The following is a 14,811-nucleotide window of genomic DNA, read 5'->3' on the forward strand; positions in this document are numbered from 1 at the left end:
CCTATATAATGGTTAATGGTTATTAATTTATAGAGCGCAAAATACAAAAAGTCTCTAAGCGCTATCAGGCAAGTGTAAAGATGGAACGGAAACCAAAACCACAAAATAAAAAGAAGTGAAATTTGAATACCATGCCAGCACCCAAACCGAAGTATGGCTGTCTCTTATACCCATCTAGATGTGTATAAGAGACAGGATGTATGCAATAGATTTATCGGCCATCTCGGATTCGGGCGCCTCCTATCCTAGTTAAGGCTATAAAACTAGCTGGCATGGAAGTAGGGAAAAAAAAATAAATTAAAGGGACGAGAATAAGTGGGTCTTAAGTCGTTCTTTGAAAATGGTGACAGAAGGTGACTCACGAATAAATAACGGTAACAAGTTCCACAACCTGGGCCCAGCAACCATAAACGATCGCTCCCCACAAGACTTTAACCGAAAGGATGGACAATAAAGATTGGTTGAGTCAGTTGTTGACCGGAGGGAACGAGTGCAAGTTGCAGAACGAACCTTAATTAATTCGGAAATGTATTGTGAATTGATTTGTAAACATATAAAAGTACTTTGAATTCAATACGCTGTTTCACTGGCAACCAATGAAGACGACGAAGAGTAGGGGTGATGTGATGGAATTTATCTTTGTATTAAATTGCCCTATCGACCAAATACTGGTTTTTTTTAAGGATAACTTATATTTTTAGATGAAATGACCATTTCTATTTAAAATTCATTATATTATTTTCTTACGGGTTAATAAGCCCAGCTCCTCATAAGGAAGTCATCTAATTGAAATGTACTATTTTAAATTAATGTTAATTTCTGTATTTTTTTACTAACAGGAAGCTCGTTGTATATTGTTATGCGAGTCGTGTAAGTAGACCACATTCTGTCCACAATGAATTGTTTTTCCAACAGGTCTTTAAAAATAACCATTTGGTTTTTACTGTGCAAAAAATGTTGGAAACGCAAACTTATTAATATAATGTAAGTAAATATTGATTGATTATGCAGTGGTGGCCCCAGGAATTTGTCAACGGGGAGAACGAAAAAGTCCATAATTCTGACAGTGGTTTTAAGCCAAGGGGCCGAATATGATCTCTGGACACAGCACTGAAGGAAATCTCCTGTGAGGGTAAGGGGTGGGGATTTTATAGGTTAAGGTTGGTTGGTTTTTAGATTGGCAAATTTACATAAGTCTGACGACGACCTTCAGTAAATGTGGACTATAGGAGTCCATGCTTTCCAATTGGTGGGGGTGGTATTGCATTGGCTGATTAAATGACAGTAAGTTTGAAAAATGTATACTGTACTCATTTTTTATATAAATTAATCTTCGTGTTTGTGTCACGCATGTCTGTAAGAGTGTGGATTAATATGAAATTAGTTAAACAATTTTTGATTTTCTTATAATCCACGTCCAGCATTACACATTGTTTCTAAATGTATTGAAATATATATGTTACAAAAGTAATATATCGACCAAGGCGCTACGTACTATACGTGTGGGGAAGAACATTTGTTAAGCTTTGAGATTCATCGCAAATTAGCGCACCCAAAGCTAAAGAAACTATCAGATTTGTAGACTCTCTTCAAGACTCCATCTTTATCACTAATTTGATCTAATAACATTTTTATACTAATTTACATAAGCATTTATACAGTATATTAATTTATGACTAGAACAACCACATGATTTGCATGTTAGTGCTTCATTGTAGTAGCACTTGTGCTTGATAGTTGTCTTGTCCACACTTTCATTTGTCATTTATATTTTCATATATAATAAAAGTCAGCTTTACTTTCTATCAAATATATTGAACTTTTAATTTTAGCCCTCTGTTATCCAAACATGTTATGAGCTCGTTTTTAAAACTATTCTTGCTAAACTCAGTAAATTTATTTTTAAATCCTTACAGTTATATTATATATATATATATATATATATATATAAACAAATTGCTGTAAAATAGTATTATATAAAGACATTGAAGTTTATCCAAATATATTTTATATCTTCATCTCTACCTATCTACATTTATGTGCAATTTACTATGTACAAAGAATATTATTGCATCTAGAATATAAAGAAGATTTTATAAAATATACGAATTTCCATAATATACTATATATAATTTTTCAAAATAAATGTCTTTTTTTAATCGAATTTTAACTTTATAGCCCGTAACGTCTTTTGTTAAAATAAGGCCCAAAGGCAAAATTAAATTGCTTGATGTAAAAAATGAGCACAAATTACAATTCTGACGCCTTAATAAGCTTATGTTTCATACAATACGCTGCTAACAGACAAGGAAGGAGTACTAATGAACATCAGTGGACGATAACTATATGTTCGTATTCTGGCAAAAATTTCGCACGCTTATAACTATTAGGTCTAATAGCTACCTGTTACATGTTTTTCTTCATCATAAAAAAAATGGTACTAAGGAAGTTAACACACTTTTTATATTTTGCTGCTGCATATTGTTCTGTTTGTGAAGCTCAATCAGGTTAGTTATGCTCGTATCTCATATTATTATTTCTGCAATGTAAATATATTCAATGGACAGCCTAAACCAAAACTGCACTTAGTTGCTGGCCTCTAGTTAGCAGTGGCGTATTTACGTTATGAGGGAAACGCCCCCTCATCCAAAAAAAAAATAATAATAATAATAAAAAAAATAGAAAAAATATAAAGTTCGCGTCCCGAGTTAATTATTACTTAACATCCCGACCTTTCTTCTGCTCTGCCAACATAAGTCATATAATAATAGTTTAAAAACTTAGTTACAATTGTTATTGAAACAAAGTGACTAATAGAAGTTAATTTTTAGTATTTCCAACCTATACAAAATGTACAGTGGACATGTTGATTATTATTTATTATCAAAAGAATATGAGCGTCTTAAACACAACATTGTTGTTTTTTTCAAAGCAGTGTCAGAAGATTTACAAACTGTAATAGGTACTCGACCATAAACGTTTAATTATATTAAAATGTTTTAATAATCATTTTTTATTTTTTTAATTTAATTAAAACACTTTACATTGCAGTATTGTGAAAATTGTAAAACGTTTAACGTAGCAGATTCAGTAACAAACTTTTGAATCAAATGGAGTTACAGAATTTATTGTTTGATTTGTTATTCTATTGTTAATATTATTATTTTACATTATTTTTAACACGGCCTCGCTTAATTATAAAGGCCCCCACTTCACCTACCGTACAACATTTCCAAGACTCTAAGGTACACGCAACTGCCAGTGAGATATCGCAACTCATCATACTTTAATTCTCGATCTGTATTAGTTTTAAAATCGATCAAAACAATGTTTTTTCTTTAATACAATTGAATACTAGTTGGAATTTGAACACGTCAGCCTATGCAGGCTAAAAAACACTGCAATTACTAAAAAAAAAAGGTTTGGTTTCGCTATCAACACATTATTATCAACTTGTGACTAAGACATTTTCATAAGTCAGATTTCTGATACATTGTGACATAAGTAGATGTGATAAATTTTAGTGTAATTTTGTGTTTTTTGACAGTCACATTTTATAAATGTAGCGTAATAAAATTTTAGACACATTTTTGTGTTGGTAGAAGGGATTGTAACTTTAGTTGACAGATATAGTAAATTTTAGCCTTTAAATTAGATGTGTTGATGTCTAATTTGACTCCTTGACCACTTATAGAACACTATTATAAACCGCAAACCACACTCGTCCAAAAAGCAGTAGTGTATGGATCTAATTAATGTATACTAATTAAAAAAAATACAGGTGAATTACTGGGCAAACATGGTACTAATATGTGTGTGCATAATATGTGTGTCTAGACTTGCTACATGTCACTATTGTTTTTGCTTATTTTGTAGATAGCGAAAAAATTGAGATAACGTATGGAAACCCAAATAAATTTGGTACAGCGAGCACTAGGTTCAATAAGAGATTACATTCCTGAAATTCATTGATTAACCAAAATAACGCCAGGAACTTAAGCTAATGGAAGTCCTCTTGGTAATAGTATATCAAGTGGCATTAACATGGGACATTGATTAGTGGGTGGAGGTGAGATTAAGAATAGGCCTATGTAGATACCTCACTGGAAAAATGAGGCGATAAACCGTGAATTATCACTTTTAGCTTAGCAAATTACTAAGGTGAGATGTCTGCATGGAGATCATCTGATTGTATTAACGCGTACAAACTTCAACCGCACAAGCACAAGCGCCTAACATCGCAATATTAAAAAAATAAATAAATAAGTAAAATAAAACAAACAAACAAACCAAATCAAACAATCATCAACCTTTCAATGTTTCATTAAACAGCAAAGATAAATCGGGTGGGCTATGGACACATGGGACCTAGGCAAATCATATTGTATTTGTCCTCATTTCCAAGGAGAAAATTATTGAGTTGACTCTTGAACATTTGTGGTGAAGATGATTTACCAATGGAAAGCGGCAGTTCATTCCAATATTAGGGTCCTAGGACAGAAAAAGTACTGACCAGTACTGAACAGTCTTGGTTCTCGTAAATGGAAGATTCTCTCCATCTGACTGTTAGTCAGTCGCCTTTCAGATTCAATTTTGAAGACTTTCATTGTATTTACCCGGTAGCAATTTTTGTTTACATTTTCTTAGAATGCTTTATTATGGTGGATGGGTCTGATTATCGAGGATATCAGCATACCACTCTCTCAGGTAAGACGTGTCAAAAATGGACGTCACAGACACCTCAAGGGCATACACGAACGCCGGAAAATTTTCCAGGTTCGGGTTTGGGTGATCACAACTTTTGTCATAACCCGGATGGAAGCAGAACCGCTTGGTGTTATACAACGGATTCATCTGTCAGATTTGAATATTGCGATATTGGTTTTCATGGACAATACTGTGGTAGGTCTATAATTAAGGTAAATAAAAATGATGATGATGATGATGATGATGGTGATTTTGGATAATAATGATAATATTCCTGATTATGTTGATAATATTGTTAATAATAATATTAATAATAATAATTATTATTTTCATAAATAGGGTTTAGACAAGTAAAGTAATCAAATTCAACGTGTTATTGAGCATAATATACGCTAAACGAATCAAACCTCCATAAAGCCTGGAGGTAAATTTTATTTTAGGTAATTAGCATATGTGCAGAATGATCTTTCAAAGCATTTTTGTGTTTACTTTACATTCTATTTATAATTTCATATTTCTGTGACGACAATCTAAAAAGAAGTTAAAACGAAATGAAATAAAACACACCCGTTCAACACGCAGCGGCGTATGATTTATTCTATTCAATCGATGTAACATGTAAATTCACACTGATATAAATAAAAATACAAGCTCATATTAGGGCACACATTTTACTAATATGTCAGAGCATATGGATTTCTGGACTAGATTTCAAAGCATTTTTGACTCAATGGGACGACGAAGCATCGGTTGACGACCCGGAATAACAAAAAAAAAAGGGAAAAAAAAATTCCTGGCATAGTGCACGGGAGAGATTTATATATAGCTTTAGTATGGTACTAAATGTGCCTTTATCTATATATGGTCATTATGTGATATCATGAACTATCAAATTCTGTTATATTGCCATGTTTAGTCATGATGTTCCTATATATGGTCATGATGTGATGTCATCATGAACTATCAAACATTGTTGCATGGCCATATATTATATAGGCATAATGTGCCTATATATGGTTATGATGCGCCTATATAATTATGGCCATGATGTGATGTCTTTATGAACTATCAGATTCTGTTGATAACCATGTACAGTCATGATTCACCTATATATGGTCATGATGTGATGTCATCATGAACTATCAAATTCTGTTGTATGGCCATATATAGTCATGATGTGACTATATATGGTAATGGTATGCCTATATATTGTCATGATGTAATGTCATCATGAACTATCAAATTCTGTTGTATGACCATGTGCCATGATGTGCCTATATATGGTCATGATGTGCCTATATAAGATCATGATGTGATGTTATCATTAACCATCAAATTCTATTGTATGGTCACATATAGTCATGATGTGCCTATATATGGTCATAATTTGCCTATATAAACGTCATGATGTGATGTCACCATGAACTAGAGAATTTTCTTGTATGACTATACAGTCATGAGGGAGCTATATATTGTCAAGATGTGAGGTCATGATGAAAATATATTGTAGGCATGTCACAATAAAATCTGATAGCCGTGGCTGGGCTTGAGATAGCCAAAAATAAAAATTACTTCGTATATCATTTTTGTTTAAAATAATGACCAGCATAAGCAGTAATGCGATTTTACTTGGACCTCAAAATTTAAAGAACTAAAATCTGCCCATATACAGTACATTAGTGAATTGTTTGTAAACATTACCACTACACCGCGATAGTATTAAACATATTTAGGCTTCAATATTCAAGATTCAATTACTCATATACTGTTTAAGGTTAATTATCCTAATCACGAAAATTAGCCTAATACATAATCGCTCATGCCGATTATCAAAAAAGTTTCAGAAAGAGTAATTAAATGGAGACAACTATTATCTCAGATTAAACGACAATTTCACAATACTATTATTACATAACATTAGTATAAGTACTGTATAAGTAAATCTATAAGTTGTAGTTTGTCAAATGTAAAATAACAATTTGTTCTTTAGAATACTGTCATTTTTAATTCTGTAAAGTTGCAACATTTCCTGGTTTTTTGTGATGTAGTAATTAAGAATGCAGAGTTAATTGCTGTCTCTTATACACATCTAGATGTGTATAAGAGACAGGCTTTATTATGGTGGATGGGTCTGATTATCGAGGATATCAGCATACCACTCTCTCAGGTAAGACGTGTCAAAAATGGACGTCACAGACACCTCAAGGGCATACACGAACGCCGGAAAATTTTCCAGGTTACGGGTTTGGGTGATCACAACTTTTGTCATAACCCGGATGGAAGCGGAACCGCTTGGTGTTATACAACGGATTCATCTGTCAGATTTGAATATTGCGATATTGGTTTTCATGGACAATACTGTGGTAGGTCTATAATTAAGGTAAATAAAAATGATGATGATGATGATGATGGTGATTTTGGATAATAATGATAATATTCCTGATTATGTTGATAATATTGCTGTCTCTTATACACATCTCGTGTGGGGATTACTCGGATTAAGTTTTGTCCATTTTTGCAAACTGCGTGTTCAAGACATTTTTATCACTGAATTGTAGATTTGAAAAACCAAGGCAGATTGGTTTTGAACAATCTTATCTGTAACTCTGTTCTCAAGTATCGGCAAAACTATTAGATGTGGCTAGCCTTTTGGTACACGTTCATTCATATTAACTCTTCAAATACAATAATAAAAAAAATGTTGGCTGATATAGAGTGTTGAGCGGAGGGGTATCAGGTATCGGTTTATACTCTTAACTTTTAAAAAATATATTTTCATGCTCTCCTTAGTTCGACAAAATAACGAAAACAGCGACATTTAATATTCTTACTCAGATTTTACATAATAAGCCTTTCATAGAAAAAGTATTAGGTATGACGTAACTTATACCTAAACAATCTTCACAATAATACGACCACCTCATAATGTCGAGGTATCCATTAGTGCTAGTAGTATGATGTGTCGATGGTGTCCAAAATCCAAATTCTCAATGTCATAGTCCTATAGTATCGTGAACCTATAATGAGATAGGACCGCCTGTACAATCATGAAACCTTGGATTTCCATAGTATAACTAATCAGTTATATTTTATGTTAATAATATTTAATGATCTAGGCCTATTAGTATGTGCATGAATCAGAAACTAACACGGCATGAGATTGCTTTGCAATCACCGTCAAGATAATTGTATCACTGGAAAGGCCTAACTTCAACATCTAGTTTTTGTTCAATGTTTCTGAAACATTTTATGAGTTCGTTATTTAAATTTATTTGAGCTAATCTATAATTTATTCCCAAAACATTACAGTTATATCAAAGATACTAGAAACACAAGATACAATTTTCCACAGAAAAAAAAAATGTTCCACCGAAATGCATAATGGGAATACAAACAGTGTGGCGCCTCGTACGGCTGGATCTAAAAAAAACTTCTGCCAACGTTACATAACTCTGAATACAACCTCCTTCAGCGGAGGTACACATCGTTGTATTTATCCATAAGATACAAATTAATAAGTAGGTATAAATAAAATAAATCAAAACAATAAAATGACAAACACAAAAGCGCAGTATCGTATGACAGGATTATGACAGGATTCTAATTAATGATAAAGTTTTCCTTCATTAGTGGAAAAGAAGGGCGCCGTGTGCGTCTGGATATACTTAGCAACAGAAGGGCGCCCTGTGTGTCTGGACCAAGTATAGAAAACATGCATTATAAAAACAGAAGAGTGCCGCGTACGTCTGAACCAATTTTCGCCTCAGTTTTGCTATACGAGTGCTCTATCTTGTATCTTTGGTTAATATATTAAATAATTCATTAAACAAATTTGCTGGACAATTACTATACAAAGAAACTACAGCTATATATTCTATTACATTATATTCTTTTTTTTTTATCTCTACCCGTCTACTTAATGTAATTTTCTATGTACAAAGGAAAACTTTACAAAATATACGAATTTACATATTATTATACTATTATAATTTCATAAAAATGTTCGTGGTTTTTTCATCGAATTTCACTTAAGTAGCGTGTAGTATATTTGTGGAAATTAAGGCCCCAAAGGCAAAAATCAATTGCTCGATGTCATATAAGAACCAATCACAATCCTGACGTCTTATTAAGCTCATGTTCCCTACGATATACTACTAACCGACAAGAGAGTGGAAGTGATCACATCAGAGGACCATAAATTGTTGTATTCTGGCTACAATGTGAAGTTATTATGCACGCTTGTAAACTTTATTGGAAATGTAATGTTTTGCTTCATCATGAAAATCGTAGTATGGAAGTTTACATTTTATTCATATTTTGCTGCTGTATATTGTTCTGTTTCTGAATCTGAATCAGGTTAGTTATGTTTGTATCTCATCAATATTTCTGTCAAATTAAAATTCTTCAATGAAATGTACGGTCCAACACAGAACTGCATTTATTTGTTATTTACCTCCCGATTACTAGTTAGATATTGCTGTCATTCATCATATTTTTAATGTTGGATATGTATTAGTTTTGAAATGCCTAAAAAATCTGTCTCCTTTTAGTCTATGTCCAATTTAGGCTTAAATGAGCGCTCAATTTAGTCCTACCAGACAAGTATTGGACACGTAGGCCTACTCAAAGCTAAAAACACTGCAATTACTGTACAAAATAAAAACGTTCGGTTTCTAGTATGTGTATATCATGATCAAATCACGACAGTTCGAAGACAGATTTATAACAAAGTGGCTATGCTTAAGCCGAGATGTAGTGCATTAACATAGCGAGAGTTATTTTAAAGGTTGACCAATAAGCGCGTTTAGATTTTGATCACTTCAGCGTAATCATAGTTTCTTAGAGCGCTAGAGACATTTTTGAGTGTCAGTTGGTTAAAGACATTTAACTTTTGTTGACACACATTTTAACCTAAATTAGACGTGCTGAAGTCAAATTTGACACTATTTAAATAGTCAGATTACTGATAAATGTAGCGTAATAAAGTTTTTTGTGTAAAAGTTGGCAGGAAGACATTTAACTTCTGTTGACAAACACACTTTAGCCGAAATTATTGTTCTGAAGTTCAGTTTTATTCCTTGACCTTAAACAATTTCTGGTGTAAAACAACATCCGCTCAATACGCACCGATGTGTATGCTTTGACCTACTTTTCTGTAACATGACAACTTCATATTGAATTCTCAATAAGGATGTTGGCATATATTGGTACCATATGGAAGCCATACGTGTGCCCATAGTCTGTATGAAAGGTTTAAGTGTAAAATTAAATTCTGTTGTCCATTCTTTCCATCTGGTTGGCAGTCAATCACCTTTTTAGATTTGTTATTTTGTTGTAATTGTTTAATTCTCTAGTTTTGTTCCGGTAGTATTGTATTCTAAACGTTTTCCTAGTGTGCTTTAAAATGACAGACGGGTCCGATTACCGAGGTACACAGAATACCACCATGTTCGGTAAAACTTGTCAAAAATGGACATCACAGACACCACATCAGCATGATAAGACGCCAGAAGCTTATCCAGATTCAGGTTTGGGCGATCACAACTTCTGTCGTAATCCCGATGGAGATATAAATGCTTGGTGTTATACAACGAATTCATTCGAGAGGTTTGAATATTGCGATATTGGTCATCCCGGAGAATATTGTGGTAGGTATATATTATTAGTAAATAATCATGATATCGATAATAACAACAACTATACTTATGTCTGTTTGTAAAACAAAACATGAAGCTTTTCAAAGTAATGTTGAAATAACAAAAACAAAATTATAAGATCATTAAAAAATATATAAAGTAAAAAATACATAAAATAGGCGTACATAAATAAAATTATACTAAAAAGAAATTATGAAGTAGTTTTAAAAAAGTTGGAGTAAATATTTTCTATTGTATCTGTGTTTTCAGTTACTCTGGTAAGCCATGTTTATCAGAGAATCGAAAGAGTTAACTAATAAATTTTGTCAGCTTAACGAAATATAAATAAGTAAACACCACTTTTGAGATCGGTGTTTCCATGGTCTTTGGCAACTTTGGTTTCTAATTAGAATAAAATAGATAAAACACATTTGTTAATATCGGGACCACAGAAAAGTGGTGTCTAACCGGAGGCGGTCTTTAATTGGAGGGGTCTTTAAAATAAAGGGTGACCTGTACCATGCATTGAAGTAAAGTTTTCATACTCTAGTAATTTTATTGCGAAGAGGGCATGAATGGAACTACAGTATTGTCCGGACATTTGATCAAACAAATTCTTGGAATCTATGTGGTCGGTATATATTATTTTATACTGAGTCTGAGATTAGAAACCACCAATGATCGGTGCCGGTGGGAGTAAGTCTCATCGCTTAGCACTTGCAATATTAAAAGACTCGCATATATTGTGAAATTTAATTTATTTTACAACAGCATTAAACATGTGTGTGCTCTAGTTCTCTATCATCATTCAAACTTGCTCAGGCCAGTCCATTTACACAGTATACTATGCGATTTATTCTGGGGTTTCTAGGGTTGGTAATTCAACGTCGCCACCCCTAAAAATGATGTAGTCATTTAAAAAAAAAAAAAAAAAAACCGCGTGCACATCGTTTTTGTAATCTTTTGTTGTACTGTTGTAGAATTATACAGTGTGTTGAGCATTGATTAAAAAAAAAATAATAAAAAAATTACATAACTTTTTTTAGGGAGTGTCATTTTATAACATAATGTTTTGTTAATTAAAACACACGATAATTCCAAGGTAGATTTTTGTCGAGTTCAACTCCAAGATAACAAATATGTTTAACTTGTTTTAAAAGATTATTATTTATAAACATTTTAGTTTTTATCTTTGGGGTTATGCAACACTACTGTAGCTGCACAACATTATCTTGAATAAATTGAAATTACATTTTTTTTCTATGGTCTGTATCAGGGAACAGTGAAATTACTCACTGTTCCCTGGTCTGTATATCACAAATCTTTTACTCTGATTTATACAATATCATCAGCAAAAATGCTACATCCCCAGGGGTAAATGGTCATTCTACAAGCAGTTTCTTTGGTTTGGCATAAGCTTTTACAAGACTTACCTAGCCATTTCGTGTTTCTGTTTAACATCATAAAGATATTCTTGAGAGCAACTGTAAAAAGCTCACGGATCAGTTTCCATATACTAATCTTAGAAGGACTTAAACAATTAAAAAAAACAAAACCCAAAGAACACTGTCAAAACAATACTGTACGTGATACCTCTTCATTGAACAATTACACAGAACCTCTCGGGAGGAACGGCACAAATTGCTTTCATTTTTTTCTAATATAAAGATATATCAATATTTTAAAAGAATCAACATTATTACTCATCTCTTTTAACTAATCATTTTAAATAATTTTATTTTGAAAGAGGTTAACCCTTGTTTATTTTTAAAAAGCGATTTATATTGTGCTTTCAAATTCCTTTTTTCCCTTACCATGAACATGTACTCAACCCGTTTAGAATTTTAGTATTTAGCCTTAATGCCTTCATTTTTATGAAACGAATTAGAAACCATTTATTTACAAGAATCATAATGCGTGTGAGCACGTTACTGTCAGTAACAGAAGCTGCTTCATTTCTACTTTTTTACTCATCCCGATAGTCATTACACTATAGAACACAACCCTGGTGTTGGATATAAGTTAAAAAAAAACTAATTATTACATAATAACAACCGATAAAATAAAAAGTGAATACTTGTAATTTAAAGAATAAAAACATTTCGTAGTATTACGACTTTTTCTTCTTTATATAAATGTATTTGTTCTTTTGCAGTCGAAACTACCTTTGAAACAGAAGCCTCGGAAGTAACCAACATGCCTCAAACATTTAAACCTGACAGTGTTACATTCTCAACAGCTCTTGATGACACACTTCAAGAAGGTGTGTCTAATTATTAATAAATAATAATAATAATATTAATAATAACAATTAAGAATAATAAATAATAATTTACATTTATATATCGAATAATGAGCAAAGAAAAAGCATAACAGAAACAACAACAATAACAAGAAAAAAGAGGAGGAGGAGGAGGAGGAAGAGGAAGAAGAGAAGACGAAGAAGATCGTCTGAGCTTATAAACCCTCACACTGTTGCGCCATATCTATGTATATAGTCGCTTTCGTTGATCCGCTCGTTGTTCTATAGGGGTGTACATATAATTAACTATACACATTTACCAGGTGAAGTGTAGCCGAGTGGTAAAGGTACACATTTTGTTATTATTATTATTATTATTATTATTATTATTATTATTATTATTATCATTGTTATCATCATCATCATCATCTTCGTCGTTGTCATCAATCGTCATCGTCATTATCATCATCATCATAATCATCGTCATCATTATCATTATCATTCTTATTATTATTATTATTATTATTATTATGTTTTCATTAATACATTTTATCATATTTAACTATTATTAATCAAAATTCATTAAAAAACATTTCGTAGTATTAGGACTTCTTTTAAAAATGTTTGTTATTTCCATATTAGGAGCATAGGTGATATATAAATGTATTTATACTTTTGCAGTCAAAACTAACTTGGAGAAAGAAACTTCGAATATAACCTACATGTCTCAAACATTTAAACCTGACAGCGTTACATTCTCAACAGCTCTTTATGATCAAGAAGGTATGTCAACTTAACAATATTAAATACAGTAATATTAATAATATTTAAAAAAAAATCAAATAGTATGATTGGAACTTTCGTAAAAGGTTTAATCAAGTTGCAAGGAAGAAATTGTGAAGTGCTGGTGACGTTCCAAATACGGGTGTGCATGTGAGGGCCATTAGGACCCAGACCTAAATATCTCTTTATTGGATCAATGATTGAAATTGACGCTTTCCAGAATAGTTTATAATGTTTTAATAAAGAAGTGTTTAAATTTTGGTCACGATCCGACGTATGGTGTGGATAAGAGGACAATTTAAAAATAAGTTTACTGTATTACCCTTAGGCAGAAACAATTCCTATAATTCCAAAATTTCCATTTCAACACCAATACATTGCATGCATTTCGTTTGTCAGTTATAAAGGGTAAAACGTACCAGTGGAATTGGCATGTGTACAACTGATACAATGGAAGGCGTTCTAAAAATAAAGAGATTATATTTTGGTGTCGATAGATAAATGGACTGTCCAAAGCAAAACGTCCTTAGATCAGATATCTTCAAAACTAACCAACTCATCTAAATGGAATTTTCGTTTTAGTGTAAGAAAGTACAAATTGTGGTTGGCGGTTGGAAACTAGGAACATATTTTTGAAAAATTATTTTATAGAAAGAGATTGGCGAGTTATTGTGCGTTTTTGAAAAGGAGTGGAGCGAAGTGAGTTGTGGTGGTAGTGGTGGAAGGAACATTGTTTTGGAGGTTTATTTTATAGAAAGGATTTTTCGGTGGACGGAGATATGCTCTCTACTGTGGGCTCTTGCTATTATTTTTATTCTTATTCTTATCATTATTATTATTATTTAATATTATTATTATTATTATTATTAACGTTTTATTATGTTTCCATTAATAGAGTACTTTTTTCATATCTTACTATTATTATTCCCAATTCATTAAAAAAAACATTTCGTAGTATTTAAAAAAATGTTTTTTATTATTATATTTATAATAATGTTATATTATTATTATAAATGTATTTACTCTTTTGCAGTCGAAACTAACTTGGAGACAGAAACCTCGGAAGTGGCCTACATGCCTCAAACATTTAAATCTGACAGTGTTACATTCTCAACAGTTCTTGATGACACACTTCGGGAATGTATGTCAAGTATTATTTAACTAATTAATTAATTAATTGATTGATTGATTGATTGATTGATTGATTGATTGATTGACTGATTGATTGATTGATTGATTGATTGATTGACTGATTGATTGATTGATTGATTGATTGATTGGTTGGTTGATTGATTGATTGATTGACTGATTGATTGATTGATTGATTGATTGATTGACTGACTGACTGATTGATTGATTGATTGATTGATTGATTGATTGACTGATTGATTGATTGACTGATTGATTGATTGATTGATTGATTGATTAATTGATTGATTGATT

At 32.0% G+C, this 14,811-nt stretch overlaps 1 pseudogene; it reads left to right on the forward strand.

Moving 5' to 3' along the window:
• The first annotated feature begins 2,372 nt into the window (after window positions 1-2,372).
• LOC117114267 overlaps window positions 2,373-14,811 on the forward strand; it is a 15,199-nt pseudogene continuing 2,760 nt past the window's right edge.

This window comes from Anneissia japonica, unplaced genomic scaffold, assembly GCF_011630105.1.
Source record: "Anneissia japonica isolate Jap-2015-1 unplaced genomic scaffold, ASM1163010v1 scaffold2994_len2133135_cov197, whole genome shotgun sequence".
NCBI lineage: Eukaryota > Metazoa > Echinodermata > Crinoidea > Comatulida > Comatulidae > Anneissia > Anneissia japonica.